Genomic DNA, 18,044 nt, shown 5'->3' with positions numbered 1-18,044 from the left:
TATTAGTTCTAGTGTTGTAAACGCTAAGCGCTATGAAACACTTGTGGTCTGGTGTTGTTAAACTGGTAAGGACAAAGCACCATGAAACACTTGTATTAGTTCTAGTGTTGTACAACTGGTAAGGACAAAGCACCATGAACCACTTGTATTAGTTCTGGTGTTAGAAACGCTAAGCGCTATGAAACACTTGTGGTCTGGTGTTGTAAAACTCGTAAGGACAAGGCACCATGAAACACTTGTATTAGTTCTGGTGTTGTAAACGCTAAGCGCTATGAAACAGTTGTGGTGTTGTGTTGTAAAGCTCGTAAGGATAAGGCACCATGAAACACTTGTATTAATTCTGGTGTTATAAACGCTAAGCGCTATGAAACTTGTGGTCTGGTGTTGTAAAACTGGTAAGGACAAAGCACCATGAAACACTTGAATTAGTTCTAGTGTTGTAAACGCTAAGCGCTATGAAACACTTGTGGTCTGGTGTTACAAAACTCTTAAGGACAAGGCACCATGAAACACTTGTATTAGTTCTGGTGTAAAACTCGTAAGGACAAAGCATCATGAAACACTTGTATTAGTTCTAGTGTTGTAAACGCTAAGCGCTATGAAACACTTGTGGTCTGGTGTTGTAAAACTGGTAAGGACAAAGCACCTTGAAACACTTGTATTAGTTCTAGTGCTGTAAAACTGGTAAGGACAAAGCACCATGAAACACTTGTATTAGTTCTAGTGTTGTAAAACTGGTAAGGACAAAGCACCATGAAACACTTGTATTAGTTCTGGTGTAAAACTCGTAAGGACAAAGCATCATGAAACACTTGTATTAGTTCTAGTGTTGTAAACGCTAAGCGCTATGAAACACTTGTGGTCTGGTGTTGTAAAACTGGTAAGGACAAAGCACCATGAAACACTTGTATTAGTTCTAGTGTTGTACAACTGGTAAGGACAAAGCACCATGAACCACTTGTATTAGTTCTGGTGTTAGAAACGCTAAGAGCTATGAAACACTTGTGGTCTGGTGTTGTAAAACTCGTAAGGACAAGGCACCATGAAACACTTGTATTAGTTCTGGTGTTGTAAACGCTAAGCGCTATGAAACAGTTGTGGTGTTGTGTTGTAAAGCTCGTAAGGATAAGGCACCATGAAACACTTGTATTAATTCTGGTGTTATAAACGCTAAGCGCTATGAAACTTGTGGTCTGGTGTTGTAAAACTCGTAAGGACAAAGCACCATGAAACACTTGTATTAGTTCTGGTGTTGTAAAACTCTTAAGAACAATGGGCTATGAACAGGCCCCTACTTAGACATGGTAAGGCCTAGTCCTACAATGTAAGACACAGCACATGTTAATTTTGTTTAGTGCTATTTGCCTTACTAGCCAAATAACGGGCTTGTATAGCGTGATCCGATGTCGGTTGACATCCGAACAAGTACTTAAAGTTTCAGGAATATCTCACACACTTAGCAAATGGACGCATTTTCATGTTCCGTTGACATACATTTGAATTTGTTGAAATGCGACGTTATGTGAGAGAGGTTCATGTGGGGGATATGTTTTCTTGAACGAAACGAAACGTTGCTTACAATTCCAATATGCATACATTATTTTTATTCGTTTCGTTAAAGAATAATATTTAAACTTCACCCAAACTGGAGAAATGTCGGCCAACGAAACTTAAAAACGGGTCCATTCTTTTGTGAGAATTTGAATTTATTATAGAAAAGGCATCGAAGTAAAGTCTGACTAAAACGTTATGACTTAATTTTGTAGAAAAACATCGATATTTTAGTTGCCAGTTGTGTGAAATATTCCTGAATATTTGACTTTCGTTATGATGTTATTCGACATCAAAACACGCTACACAGCGCCGTTAGTTAGGCCGTAAGACCCTGACGCCCAAAACATAAATATCAGCGTCGAGGTCTTACATGTAAGACCAGGTGAGGCCCTAAGCTATGGGAAGTTGTAGAGGCCCTATTTAGTAAGTGTTAAAAGGCTATGTAACAACTGAACTTGACAATTTTTTGCTAATTATTACAATGTAAATTATGTAATTACGTAAAATATATTGCATAGATAGTACTAGTGGACATATTATGCACAAAAAAACACGGGTTAAATTATTTCTTAAATATCATTTATAATAAAACGGTAACAGTTTTTATTTTAATTCTGAAATTTTGTGGGGCCCATTCTGACTGTGAAACCCTAAGCGGTGGCTTGTTTAGATTATGCCTAAATCCGGCACTGGCTATGAAACACTTGTATGAGTTCCATTATTTTTAACACACATAAAGACAACGCTGTAAAACATTTGTATCAGTTCTATTATTGTAACACATAAAAACACAACGTTGTAAACACTTGTATTGGTTCTATTATTTTAACATAAAACCACAACGCTGTAAACACTTGTATTAGTTCTATTATTTTAACACATAAAACCACAACGCTGTAAACATTTGTATCAGTTCTATTATTTTAACACATAAAAACACAACGCTGTAAACACTTGTATCAGTTCTAGTATTGTAAAACACATAAAGACACATCATTATGAAACACTCGTATTAGCTCTAGTATTGTAAAACACATAAAGACACATCATTATGAAACACTCGTATTAGTTCTAGTATTGTAAAACACATAAAGACACATCATTATGAAACACTCGTATTAGTTCTAGTATTGTAAAGACACATTATGAAACACTCGTATTTGTTCTAATATTGTAGAACACATTAAGATATAACACTGAAACACTTGTATTAATTATAGTATTGTAAAGCACATAAAAGACAGCACTATGAAACACTCGTATTAGTTCTAGTATTGTATAACACATTAAGACATAACACTATAAAACACTTGTATTAGTCCTAGTATTGTAAAACATAAAGACAGCACTAAAACACTTGTATTCTAGTATTGTTAAAAACTAAAGACACAGCACTGAGAAGCACTTCTATTAGTTCTAGTATTGTAAAACTCATAAAGATACAGTGCTATAAAACTTGTGTTCTAGTGTTGAATAACTCTTGACAATAAAATACTTACATTAGTAACAATATTGTAAAACTTCAAAGACACTGCGCTATAAAACACTTGCATTACTAAAATTCAGAAAGACACAGTGATCTAAATTACTTGAATGAACTCGAGTATATAACAGTACACTGCAGCAGACCAGTTGCACACGTGCATAACCTTCTACAGTTTTACCTTTGATTGCCTTATGTATAAAACAGACATTTTTGGGGGCATTTATTTGATCTTCTACATCTTGGAAAACAAAGATTGTATATCGCCCTCGTCATATTCATCGTGGTTGCTACTATCATCTCCGTCTTTGAGTTCTTAAACAACTTCGACAAAAACAAGTATCAGTTTTTATGCAGCAATTTGGAAAAGTAGAAGTTCACATGCTGATGGTTACTGACAGATTGTAAATATTTATAGTTATTGTCATGTTTTACAGCGTTGTCTTTATGTGTGTTAAAATAATAGAACTGATACAAGCGTTTTACAAACAAAATGCTTATTCATGAAACACACACACACACACACACACACACACACACACACACATATATATATATGGATACGTGATCATATAAACAGATTTTATGTAGGATTACGAAGTATAATCAGTACCCTTCCCTAAAAGTGCATTTTCGCTGGATATGGATGTACGCATCTAATTGGTAAGACTACCACTAAACGTAAATGTAAAGGTTTTTATTTTTTTTTTTTTTCCATAACACTTATGAGGGTGTGGTTCCAACGTAAATCACCGAAACTGAAAAGTCCAATCACAAACACCAGGACATGGGTGTCGCAGCTGACGTGTTGTGTATTAGGATAAGGTTACACTTGATGTACTTTTACAGGATAACAGGGCTTTGTTTGTAAACATACTTACTTGTCACTAGTCACAAGGATGTACTTTAATTTGCGGTTGAGAGAGCATGTAACACATTTATGCTAGTCTATCTATACCGAGTTATTTCTATGTTTCTAATAGCGATTACTGGAAACAACAACGATAGTCATTATATTAGCAGTAGTATCAACAACACGGTATGAGAACCCTGCCCTGGGCATTGAAGTATTTGTTTGTAGAGTGAAGAAAGAAAATGGGGAGATATTAGGTATTTCCTTTTACTGCCAAATTTGTTTTTATTTAATAATATACGTTTGTCTTATATAATGCACGTTTTATTATATGTATATACGTTTGTCAAATTAGAACTAATCGTGCTGCATATCGACATCCTATACCCAAACACATCAACCAACCCCACCCCATCCCGGGTTCTAGAATTGGCCCCAGGCCCCCTCCTGCATGTTGTGTGTGTGCCTAACGGTCGCAGGAGCCATGATTGCCTGACTCGAGATTGAAAGGGAATGGTTCAGATCTACCATTTGTGGCAGCCCAAGTCGACTAACGTAATGTGTCCTTGGTTAAGGCACTTTACCCAAATTGATTTGATACTAATAACGAACTCATTTGCTGTACAGTTAAACACCAAAGCAAACCGATAGAAAATTTCTATACAATATTGTGACAAAATGATTTTTTTGTCTCGAAGCTACCGTGGTGTCTCTTCTCGCGTATAAGCCGAGTCAGACTGCAAACAACAAAGATCCTGTTCTGCCGTAGTATAATCCAACCACAGATTAGGGTCTATGCTGTTTGTTCTACTGACAACTCCCAACAAACTGCACTGACCCTGATCTACGAACGCATTGTACGACGGTAGATCTGGGTCTGTGTGGTTTTGCAGTTGGACTTGTAAATGAGTATCGACGGTACTTGTACACAACAAAAAAAATACGAAGATTTAAAACTTATGACACTGTGCTGTATATGTAGTGATGAATCACTTTACATAGCAGTGAAATACTGAAGGACTCCTCCAATTCATCTGCTTTGTTTTTCATCCATTTATTATTTGATTCCTATATCCCATATACCAAAATAAATGAAAAGATAGACCGCTACGACGGCCCAAAGTGGTTAAAGCGTCCGCCTTGGATGCGGGAAGTTGCGGGTTGGAGCCGAGGCTGAGTCATGTCAAAAACAGTTGCCTCGCTAGGCGCTCAGCATTAAGAAGTTAGTGTTAGGGTTGGTAGGTTAAAGTGATTGGTTGGGACATAATGCTACACTGCCACACAGCAGACATCGTAGCATTATGACTGAAAAATTGTTAGAGCTACGTTAAAAATCCAAATCACACACGCACACACATAATACATAGTCAACAGTATGACTATATCCCTTTCTTTAGCATGAAGTTTACGCTGATGGGGAAAAAATATTTTAGCATATGTAATCAGTGGCATCTTGGTCTGGCATAATTTCCATTCGAAAACGATGTTTTCTGATGTTTGAGTGCTATAGACGTATTGTAGTGTTCTGAACCTTCCGGCGGACTTTTCGAATTTATTGTGTGAAAAAGTTGGTAGTTTACTCACTCAACCTCCGCCCATCGTTATTGGCAAGCAATTAGGACTCCGGACAGTTGATGTAAATAATCTACTCTTCCAGAATATAATCAAGTCCATTAGAAAAGATATGATTTGTTATGGTGTTATGCTTCTTTTCTTTCTAAGCGACCAGGAACCAAAAATAATTTGGCCTCTCCTAAAGACTTAGATTCCTATATCTCGTGTGTCAAGATAAAGAATTTAAAAGGTAACTTACACCACGCTACATTATGTATTTACACCGCATTACATTATATAGCTATAGGACGCTACTGTATATATTTATGCCACGCCATATATTTACACCATGTTACATTACATATTTACACCACGCTGCATTATATGTTTGCACCGTGTTACATTGTCTATTTATACCATGTTACATTATATATTTATATAGTATTACCACTCTACATCATATATTTACACCGTATTGCATTATATATCTGTACCACGCAACATTATATGTTTTACACTGTGTTACATTATATATTTATACCACGTTACATGATATATTTACCATTACTTCAAGGTCATCCTATTAAAAGTAAAATGCTTTTATTAGATTACATATTCAGATATTTTAAATCGATCCTTTGTATTAACACTTAGTCATTACAACAACAACAATAATAATAATAATAATAATAATAATAATATCTCTAATATCTCTGCCGATGCAATCTCCATTACAACCACCACAACCACGTACTATGATGATCATCATCATCATCATCCACCAATAACAACAACACTAACAGTTACTAATGGTTAGATTTGTTCACGTTCTAAATTTACTGCCATTTCTGATGTTATATGATGAACTGCCCACTCCGACATACGCCCGATGGTAACGTGACATGTATCATGGTGAACATTTTGTTTTTTAACCTCGAAAATGGGGGCAATACTTGTTTTATTTTACTGAAGAAAGTAAAATAACCAGAATTATAAAAAAAAGTAAATGGCAGAATACGAATCCTTTTATTTTGAGTGTTGACGTGCATTTTTTTAACTGCTAGTAATCGGAACACTCAAACAATAATGTGTTATATAGAATTATTCTTATTTCTGATCATGAACTGTGCAAGCCCCCACCCCAATACCCAGATAAGTCTCTGTGTTAAGAAATTAGAAAGGGTCCATGCTGTCATAAAGTCACGTGAATGCTGTACATTTTGACGTCTGATCATGTAAATGACTAAGTTACTCAGGGTGAGAAATTTCTCTCCAGCACCGACTACCATCCTCACCAATTAATCAATAAAATCTAATAAAATATAAACGGAAACGGAATACAAATAGCACATGGCCTTGGGTTTATGACGTTCGTGCAAGTAGCCGGGCAAATTCATGTCGGCGATGATGTTTTTACTCGATGATAACAACTTTTATTGCATGTTGACGTCGTGGATGTAAAGTTGTAAACATAGGTGAAGGTTGATATCAATGACAGTTGACAACACGTTAACTGACCGTGAATTTGAACCTATTTTGTCAAATGCAGCCAAATTCCGCAAACTATCTTAATTCCTTGTGGCAGGACCTAATATTAAATTAAATGTTTATATCCCACAGGATTCCTACAGGTACAAATGTTTGAAATGGTCCTGTATTCTGTCTCCACGAAGTCGGACTTTCATCAGCGTTTTTTCCCGTTTTCCCCTATGAAGAAATCAGGTTCATTCATAGTTTGTATTATGCTACCAGATTAAGATTTTTAAAAATTCTACCTGGGCCATTAAGTAAAAACTTGAGCCCAATTTTATTAAGGCTATTTCGCATCAAGAAGAGAACATTTTGTACAGGAATTGTTCTCTTTACATTTCTTTAACATTATTATTTTTTTAAAAAAACAAAGTCCTTAGGTAAGTACTTTATGTCAGATTGGAACAGCCTACAAAATGATCACAAAATTTGTTGTCTATTATCACTTAACAAGATTAATTGCTTATCATGGGACGGGAATTAACAAAAAAGTAAAGAAAGAATTAAAAGAGGAATTGGGATGAGCGAGTAAAAAAGAAAACATTCAACATAAAAAATTAAAGAAAGTAAATAAAACAAAATTGTGAGGCCGCCGCGAGTTTCGAACCAGCGATCTCTTGTTTGGCAGCCATGACCCATATAAGGACAAATGTGGATGTTTATATATACACATATAATTTGTTTATGTTCGATATTTACATCAAGTAGAAAGAATCGATGATAAGTCGAACGAGTAGTAGCAGTAGTATGCAGTTATTTATGTCGTGCTAAGTAACTTCTGAGCCAGATACGTACATGACTAAAAATATTAGCAACATTTTATAAAGCGTGGTAGATGTATCCGCGTGGGCGGTCTGGATCACTGGCAACAAGGTACGATTTCTTTCTGTATTTAATAAAAGTATACATACTCTTAGGAAAGAACTGTATTGAAGATAGCAATGACTATGATGATGATGTTGACGCTAATACTAATAATGACGAAGACAGGTACATAAACAACAACACCTATTATTGTTATTATTATTATTATTAGGGCATAACGTTTAAGTAAAAGTATTAAGATTGAAATTTTCTCTAAATTGTATTAAAAGTAATTTTTCATTAAATTATATTGAAAGTAATTTTCCACTAAAATATATTGAGATAAATTTATCTATTTGTGTAATACAGCTGTATGTTATTTTATAAAGATGGCGCTTTACGAGCAGGTGCAGAAATCGATAAAATACATTTCACTCGTATCTAAATGTCAACAACTGTCAGCATAAAATACATTTCGCTCATATCTAAATGTCAAAAATTTAGATTTGGGAGGAAGCTGCTGAACAGACAAATTATTATATCATAATGAATGAGTTACGCAGATGATTCACATGATGGCCCTGGGAAATTTCAAGAGTCTTGTTCGAAACCAAAAACTGTATACATAGAGAAGCGAGCTTACGAAGGGTTAGTGCATTCCTCGAGTCAGAACAGCTCTGTCTTTTTCTTACAAGAATCGTCTGTGTTCGCAAACTTCTTTAAAGAATGGGCACTTTTTAATATTTGAGACTTTAACAGTAAAATTATTATTTTTCCAACATTTTTGTGAGTTCTTTATATTTTATAATATAATTGAATGTTTAATTGTATTTGTGGTATGTATCATTGGAACATATGAATTCGCTACCAACTTCATGTTTAGATTTAATTTGGAAATAAAAGATTCTTTAAGTAAAATTGAGTAATGTTTAGTAACCTATTCCAAATTAGTATTCTATTTTAAATTTAGTAAAATACATTTCTTCAAAATGATTGTTGCATTAATCGCAACTATTCAATTTTATACTCATTTGATATCATGAAGTTAATCGAGATTTAACTATCTGTATTAAATTCTAAAAGGCAGATATTTTACAAATGATGTTGGTAAGCTCGATGGGAAAGTGTAAGTTTATATGTATTTCGTATATTTTTAATATAAAGGCTTTATAAATGTATCTTTAGAATGTAGCAAGATATATATATATATATATATATATATATATATATATATATATATATATATATATATATATATATATATATATATATATATATATATATAAGAGAGAGAGAGAGAGAGAGAGAGAGAAAGTTCCTCGAGTCAGAACAGCTGTCTTTTCCTTATAGCGATTTCGTACCTCAATCCCCAAGATGTAGCCGTATCTACACGGTTATTGGTGACACCCTTATCAGAGAGCCATAACTCCTTCTTCTTCTTCTTCTCTCTCTCTCTCTCTCTCTCTCTAACCATGGGCAAAGAAATTTCTTAACTTATGAGTAATCCCTTCTCAAAGCAAGAGATGACGAGAAGGTTATGATTTGTAAAAAAAAAAAACGTATCATAACATTATTATTTGAATAAATTTTAACTTTCTTCCCCATCATATATTGAAAGAAACGAATAACAAACTCTATCCTAATTAACTTGATGGGCAAGTTTGACTACTATATTTCTTCATTTTCATTATATAAACATTTTTTAGGGCAGATTATTCAATATTATTAAATGGAGTTGAAAACTAAATAATTGTATGACTAATATATATATATATATATATATATATATATATATATATATATATATATATATATATATATATATATATATATATAACTCCATGACTGAGCGAAAACTGAAGACAAGAACCGGCATTGATGCTCTTAGGTGGCAGGGTCCAGTTTCGTAAATTGGCCCCTGGCAAATTTCTTAACTTATGGCTATGGTGTGACTTTTTCAGCTATTATTGTTTAGTATTTATAGATATGGATATATTTGTGAACTAGGTGTTTTGGGCTTGTGTTGTTCTTGAAATTGATGTCAGGCATGTACACCTTCCATAGTTGCTCTGCAGTATGTTGATAGTGAAATACCAACAATTGGCTAGGAAGAAGAGCTAGCCTCCCATAGCAGTAGACACGTGGGTTCAAGGCAACTAGAGTATCTCAAAAACGGCTTGGATGACAACTATTCTGAATTGCATCAAACTATTTAGTAGACAATGTTTTTCAAAATTTTCCTCCAGGGAAAGGGCTTGCGTTTGCACTGTGAGCACCACATGCTGTCAAAAATGGCATTTGGATGTGAAAAATGCAGGTATAAAATAGGGGTTGGGGTGCACAAACCTCTTCTGCTGTGAACTGCCATTGCCTTCTCTGGTCAAGTGAATACTATTCTTATGCTTTGTTTTAATATAGGTATCTAAAAATATGGACCTTTTTGACCTCACTTGTGTATTTGATTTTTTATGATTTTTTTATACTAGGTCGCTGATTGCGGCATTAAATTTGTACATAAAAACTGGACCCTGCCCCCTTAATAAGATGATACGTAGCGTCGCAACCCAAGGGAGACTACTCGCTATGCTCCTTAATCAAATGTTAGATACTGCTGATAATTACTATTATATATGGGAACAATGACACTGGTCTACGTGAATATATTGCGTAAGCTTTATTTGCAGTATCCTGATCATCTTAAACATCTCTGACTCAGTGTAGTTATTAGTTTTCTATGTAATTCAGGATCGAGCGGTCAATCCTTTCCACAAATATCTTCCCGTTACTCATTCATTCGACTTTGTTACAAGTTTCATCACACAAACGTTATTATTACCATGACTGATTTCTGGATTGATTTTGATCAGAATTTATCCAGTTTTCCTTAGTCTGGTTGTAAGAAAATAATTTTTCTCGCATAGCTCTAAAAATCACAACGGTATGAGATTAACATGCGGTGTTATATACTGTTTCGGGACCAGTATCATGCTAAAAGAAACCAACTTCTGTTATGACACTTTCAATAAGCAAGCTCGTTTTTAAAAAATAAAACCTATGTTGTACTTTTTACTTTTTTGCCATGCTTTCCTAGATTATAAAAATAGCATGTTATGTTATTTTTAAGAGGAGAGAGAGAGAGAGAGAGAGAGAATCGAGCTGTACTGAATTGGATTTATGGTCAAGTTTATATATAAAAATGCCAAGTAATTATATATAATTATCCCAAGATAATTACTGGGCATCCATCTGCATACATATATCAGTACTTCGCTTTCAACAAACTCAAAGACACATAGAGTAAATTTAAAGGCTTTCTTTTACCCTTTGTATCTGAGTAGACCCTTCAAACCCTAAACACACACTTCTTTAGCTATGTCAAACCGCTCTCTCTCTCTCTCTCTCTCTCTCTCCCACATAAGGAGGTATTTATACCTAACAACCCTATATTCATTCATATTATAAATTTAAATTGCATCGTTTACCTTTAGTAAAGTCAGCACAGGTATTACTTGTCGCTGACATGTAGGCAGAAGTGGCGTAACAGTTGAACTTAAGTCTCCGTTGCATTGATTAATGTACATGGAATTGGCGATAGGTTATGAAATAAACAGTGGTCCTTTGTAAATTTAAGAAACTGAAAATAGTAACATTACAGTTACAGTAAATATGGTCATCAATACATCTAGAAAGAAAACTAAAACAAATGATGACTATTACTGTTTAGATTTACGAAAATGTCGTGCATGTAAACGCAGAGCGCAATGTACCGAGAAAATAAACATATCATATCCATTTTCCTTAATAAAATTTATCAATTGTAACTCTTCGGGAAAAAATGCAGTTCTTTGAAACTGCATGAGAGACACCACCCCTTTAAATGTAACCCCTTGATTTTTATAAAAGTTCGCCATGTTCTACTGGATATTGACTGATCTTATTTCTCCAGGATAAATATATAGAGTTAAACAGTTAATGATGTTTTGTGGTTTCAGTTCAAGTTTCTATACCATGGGAAAGGGGGTTTAACACTCACTCTCTCTCTCTCTCTCTCTCTCTTTCTCTCTCTCTCTCTCTGTAATCGCTGGCTCTCTGTTTTTCTTCATGATTGCCAACAAATATAGATCCAACTCATTTCTCAACGTTTAGAATGATTTTTGATGATCTGATCGCCCGCTGTTTTGATGAACTGATCGCCTGCTATATGAATTTTGATGACCTGATCGCCTGTTTATGTAGGAACGCTTAAAACGACCTGCCTGGAAAGCTCTTCGTAATATTTCCCGTTATGACAAAGTAACATTGGCAGTTCCCTATTTTATGCGTCTCTCTTCATTAAGGAATTTGGAAAAGAAAGACAGTCGCTCTTCGACGAATATTCTCACACTTAAACTGCACAAGATCGGTAATTTTTACCTGGAATAAGCGTGAATTTAGTCTTATAATTTAATTGAACAATATTGAGCGGTGTACTTGTTCAAGACTCAAAGGCAAACCTAACTTTATAATTAAGGGTAGCAAAGTGGTCTGTAGATGTGGACACTAGCTCTTCGCTAATTCTAATGATTAATTTCAGGAGTTAGCTTGGAGTGAAGTCTACCACAGAACGGAGTTTTAATCTACACATGATGTTCTACAGTAAGAATTGAAATGTGCATGTAATTGATCTTTAAATAATTTATTTCACATAGGTCGATACATTTTCGAATAGCTTGTTTACCCGCTATATTCGCCTAATTCAGCTAAAATGATTATTCAGCAGTAAATGAGTTTGCAATTGAAATTATTCATTTCATTCTTCTAAAACAATGGCATACAAAAGCAATGGCATACAAAAGCAATGGTATACAAAAGCAATGGCATACAAAAACAATCAGAAAATGTATCTACATAATTTGGTTACTTGACATTCCGGGTACCTGTTCTGAAAGGAACTTGAAACAATAAAAATAATAATGATATGGCTTAACATAAATCGATTCCAATAGCTAGATATTATTTTCTTGATCCCGTCCATCAAGTAAAAACTTCTAGCATGGGTTGTATGCTTCATCAAAACGAACACTTAGACCAGTTTAATTTTATAAAATTAAATTATTTATAAAAAAAAATTTCGAGGTTCATATTTTGTATGATTTGGTCACTGTAAACTATTTTCTCATCGTAATTTTCATATGATGCTTTTCTTATTAGTAATGAAGATATGAAAATAATGTTAAAGAAGAATCAATGGTGTTTGCGGCCAGAAACTGAAATGGGATTAGTAACCAGGACATGAAAATACGGTCGAAGAAAAACAAATGGTGTTTGCTACTAGAAACTGAAATGTTATTAATAACGAGGACACGAGAATGATGATAACAAGATAAAGAAAAAAAAAAAAAAATAGTGTTTGCTGCTAAAGACTGAAATGTAATTAATAATGAGGACATGAGAATATGGTTAAGGAAAAAAATTAGTTTTTGCTGTCTAGAACTGAAATGTAATTAATAACGAGGTCAAAAGAATATGGTTAGCAGGTTAAAGAAAAACCAGTCGTGTTTGCGGCCAGAATCTGATCTGCAATTAGTAATAAGGTCAATAGAATACGGTTAACAAGTTAAAGAAAAACCAGTTGTGTTTACTGCTAGAAAATGAAATTTAATTAATAATGTCGACACGAGAATATAGTTAAATAAAAATCGATGGTGTTAGCTACCAGAAACACTGTTTGATTGATTCTTTAAGGAAGAATATGCATCAGTTTATACTGAATAAAGATGGGATAAGGAAATAAAAATGTTCGAGAGTAAACGTGATTACTTCAAGAAACACTAGAAAAAAAGGCTATCGTTATCTGAATATTTTTTCTTTGTTTGTTTCTGTAGGTTTCTAAAGTACTTTTAACAAATTATTGCCTATACCATACCCCTGAAATGGGAGTTAAGTGCCTTTCAAAAGTGCACACCGAAGACCCCGACTCAGGCTGGAAGAGGGGGGGGGGAGCAGGTAGAGATACCGCGACACTTGGATTACGAATCTGACGCTCTACAAACTGAGCTACAATTGCTTCCTTTGACAGGTGATTTTTAAATATACCCGGATTTATACTCCACCCTATTCCTTGTGACCGTCGTCTCCTCCGTGATTGTCTGTCCCGAAACTAATAGCATGGATAAACACACAACCACACACACTCAAACACATACACACTGGTTTTTATATTAAATGCCTATCTTTAATTTAAATGAAGTCTTCCCAAAAAAATACACATAAATAAAAGAAAGAACCTAAACGATGCAGTACAATGACTTGCCAGCCGGAAAAAACTCTTTTTGTCAACACCGCTCCGGTGGCCTAGTTGTTAGAACGTCCGCCTCGGAAGCGGAAGGTCGTGGGTTCGATCCCAGGCCGAGTCATACCAAAGACTTACAAAAATGGTACTAACAGCTGCCTCGCTTGTCACTCAGACATCATTCTACATGTCTGCGGCATGATGCTAGACATCACTATAAACTGTCACACTGCAGACATTGTAGTAAAATGACTGAAAAATTGTTAAAGCTACGTTAAAAATCCAAATCACACACACACACACTCTCTCTTTTTGTCAACAATACCCTTGTTACAGCCTTGCAGCCGTGCAACTTTTGAGAAACAGTGTATTAACATGTATTTCCGATTTTATACTTTGGCAGAAAATTCCATTTTTGTTGGTACTCAAAGATTGTGGATTTGCCAGAGAGAGAGAGAGAGAGAGAGAGAGGGAGAGGGCCTAATATTATTTAAATATTCTTATCTTTATCGTTTTTAGGGTCTTTAAATTTAGGCCTTGTAGGAGAAACCAATTCCTCGAAATCTTTACGAATGAAAAGAGTCCAATTTTGTGATTCTTTGAATATTATCTCTCGAAGTTGTACCTTATTTCTTTGATATTCCATTTTTTAAATTGCTTTCTAAATTACTTTACAATTTATTTAATAACTCTGAACACATTCTTGGTTTTTTAGCTATCCCTGTAAAAGATTAAAATCTCTGCTTCATATATGTCGTACCAGTTTATTTACTATTGTTGACATATTTATACCTAGTGATTTCTAAATTTTGATCATTCATGGTTTTCGTCCTTGAAATATATAAACAAATAAAATACTAATAGATACATAGAAAGACAGACTGGCAGAGATGGAAATATTAATGACAAAATAAATAAATTAAAAACAAAAAATTAAAAATATTAAATGAATAAATTTTACAAAACTTGATTACTAATCTTGAGGATGTCTTCAAATAATCACGGTTACTTCATGACAATAAGTATCTTCCTATATATGTAATATTAAAGTGCATCTGTCAATATGTTTGCTTCTTCGTTATTAATTACCGGATCAGCCTAAATATGACACTTTTGAAAACGGAGTTACTGTTCGTGAGCAGAAAGAACATGAATTTTGGCCATCTTCTACTACATACATTATGTAATCCCTCGTGCACATTAGATTGAAACTATTAATATATTTATTAAAAATATAATATTTCTTACCTAATTTCTGTTCAGAGTTTGTATCCAAATCTAAATCTCAGCATTGAGTAAGTAAACCGAACAGGCCATGGGTTCTAAATCTACTTATAACAACTGGGAAAAGCAGGGGAATCCCCATCAAAATCACCGTTCTATCCAAACCGCTCGTATATATTGCTTTACGTATAGAATTATCGTACCAGCCAGTCTACGTTCCCAACGAGACATGAGAGATATACAAATTTTCAACATTTATGAGATTACTGTCGTGCAATCACCACAAAATTGGCAATATTGTGTAATGGCAACTGCGTTATACTCTTGTCTAAGCTTGTGAGCTTTAAAAGCTGTTCATATATAGAACTTCAACAAAACATTTGTGCAATGTTTTTTTTTTAGAAAACAAAATTAATGACCATACCAGCGAAATTTTGTACCCACTGATATTTAATATTCTACGTTACATACATACAAGCATACATGTGCATACGTACGTACGTACGTACGTACATACATACATACATACAAACATGCCTTCATACATACATACATACATACATACAAACCATGCCATACCATACCATGCCATGCCATACATACATACATGCATACCATGCCATGCCATGCCATGCCATACCATACCATACATACATACATACATGCATACCATGCCATGCCATGCCATGCCATACCATACCATACCATACATACATACATACATATGTATGGATATTAACAAGTGCAAATAAATACGTTTGAAAAAGTTAAATATTTAACTACATATGATTTCTGTCGGAGAGAGAGAGAGAGAAGTCTGTTTTTCTAAACTTGATCTAGTCCAGTATTAAAAAAAACATTGGGATGATTGAGACGTTAAAATAGTTAAAACGTAAATTAACGTTTTCAGAGTTGATGAAATCTCAAGCAGACAGTGGACGCGCTGTTTTGATAACTTGGTGAGTTATTATATATTTTCACCAGGTGTTAAGTTTTGGATATCGCTGAATGTAAATAGTTTTGTACATATTTGTACGTAAAATTGTGGCGTTATTCAAGTTTTGTTTTTTTAGGCTATGTTTTCATAAACTCGATGCAAAAACTCTACCATGTAGTCACTTAGTAAGTTATTATTTTCCGAATACAATATTGTGTGTCCAAGCAGTGTTGCAAACATTCATGTGTGTGTGTGTGTGTGTGTGTGTGTGTGTGTGTGTGATTTGGATTTGCAACGTAGCTTTAAACAATTTTTCAATCATATCGCAACGATGTCTCTAGCGTGGCAGTTTATAGTGATTCAGGCACGTGGGGCGTCACACAGCAGACATGTATCATCATGTCCCACACCGTCACATTATCACGATATTATGCCGACCAGTTCTAACACTAACTTCTTAAGTCTGAGCGCCTAGCGAGGCAGCTGTTAGTACCATTTTTATATCTTTGGTATGACTCGGCCTTAGATTAAACACGCGACCTGCCGCATCCGAGGCGGACGCTCTAACCATTAGGCTACCGGAGCGGTGCAAACATTCTAGAAAGAATTAAAGTTTTGCAAGCCATGTACCCTGCATTTCTTGTTTTATATAAATGTTCGTTTTAAGTTGTTGTTTTTTTTTTACAATGAAAAATAATACAGTTGCATGTGGATATATCTGCAAATTGTGCAGCATGCAGACAGGAATAAAAAAGGGAAGAGAAAGAAAATCCCCCACCATCCAATTTATGAAAAATGAACGAGAATCAATTAATCTGACCCAATTTTGCAACACTTTTCTACTGGACTATGATTTACATGTGCTTGTGTTGATTTCATGTGTTTATGTTCTTGGATATGTCTGTCGATTGGGTTCGATACACTTTATGGAGGGAAAAAATATTTTAGAATGATATTGTGATACAAAACAACAGCTTTCCTTATTATCTTTCTGGTCATCATAGATAAACTATTGTTCATACTCGGATCATAAACCATGTAGTGTGTGTGTGTGTGTGTGTGTGTGTGTGTGTGTGTGTGTTATATTTAGATTTTTAACGTAGCTTTAACAATTTTTCAGTCATATAGCTACTATGTCTGCAGTGTGGCAGTTTAAAGTAATGTCTAGTACTGGGGCATCATGCCGCAGACATGTAGCATGATGTCCCACCCGTTCACATTATCCTCACACCAGGCCGACCAGTCCTAACACTAACCTCTTAATGCTGAGTGCCAAGCGAGGCAGCTGTTAATACCATTTGTATAAGTCTTTGGTATGACTCGGCTGAAGTTGGAACCCACGACCTCCAGTATCTGGGGCGGAAGCTCTAACCACCAGGCCACCGGAGCGGTAAACTATGTATTAACCTTATAAAAGATCTGTAAGACAAACACGTGATAGATAATTTCTTAAGAAATTCGTTATATGTTCATCTGCACTCGATAAAAAAGCAAAATCTAATACTTAATCTCTACTTGTTCGCATGTCGACAAAACTCTTTTCTACTTGGTTCACCTGAAAATGAAATGAAATTTAAAAAAATATATTTACTTTTTTTCTTCAAAAGTACACTAGGGATACAAGGCATTTGAACTAATGATTATTGCTTATAATTTCTATTACAAAAGGAAACTCTTTCAGATAATATGATGACCAATTGATATTTGATGTCGGTGCATTTCATACTAAATTCTGCTCTTTCCCAAGTTTGGTAACAGCGTTATTTGCTTCTCATGGATATCTTTTCTTCCTCTTTCAAATCTTATATTTAAATTTTCTGCAAATTGTATAAAG

General features: G+C 34.5%; 1 protein-coding gene across 2 annotated transcripts in view; it reads right to left on the bottom strand.

The window, feature by feature from the left end:
• LOC149791299 (uncharacterized) overlaps window positions 1–15,381 on the bottom strand; it is a 38,352-nt gene extending 22,971 nt beyond the window's left edge. For both annotated transcript variants that reach the window (XM_089969824.1, XM_089969826.1), the window contains exon 1: window positions 15,298–15,381. The gene's annotated coding sequence lies outside the window, so the exon portion shown is untranslated. The remainder of the gene's footprint in view (window positions 1–15,297) is intronic.
• Window positions 15,382–18,044: the final 2,663 nt, after the last annotated feature.

Source organism: Sinohyriopsis cumingii, chromosome 9, assembly GCF_028554795.1.
Source record: "Sinohyriopsis cumingii isolate HCF-2022 chromosome 9, ASM2855479v2, whole genome shotgun sequence".
Lineage (NCBI taxonomy): Eukaryota > Metazoa > Mollusca > Bivalvia > Unionida > Unionidae > Sinohyriopsis > Sinohyriopsis cumingii.
The sequence above is the reverse complement of the archived record's forward strand: the minus strand, read 5'-3'. Positions and strand labels throughout refer to the sequence as shown.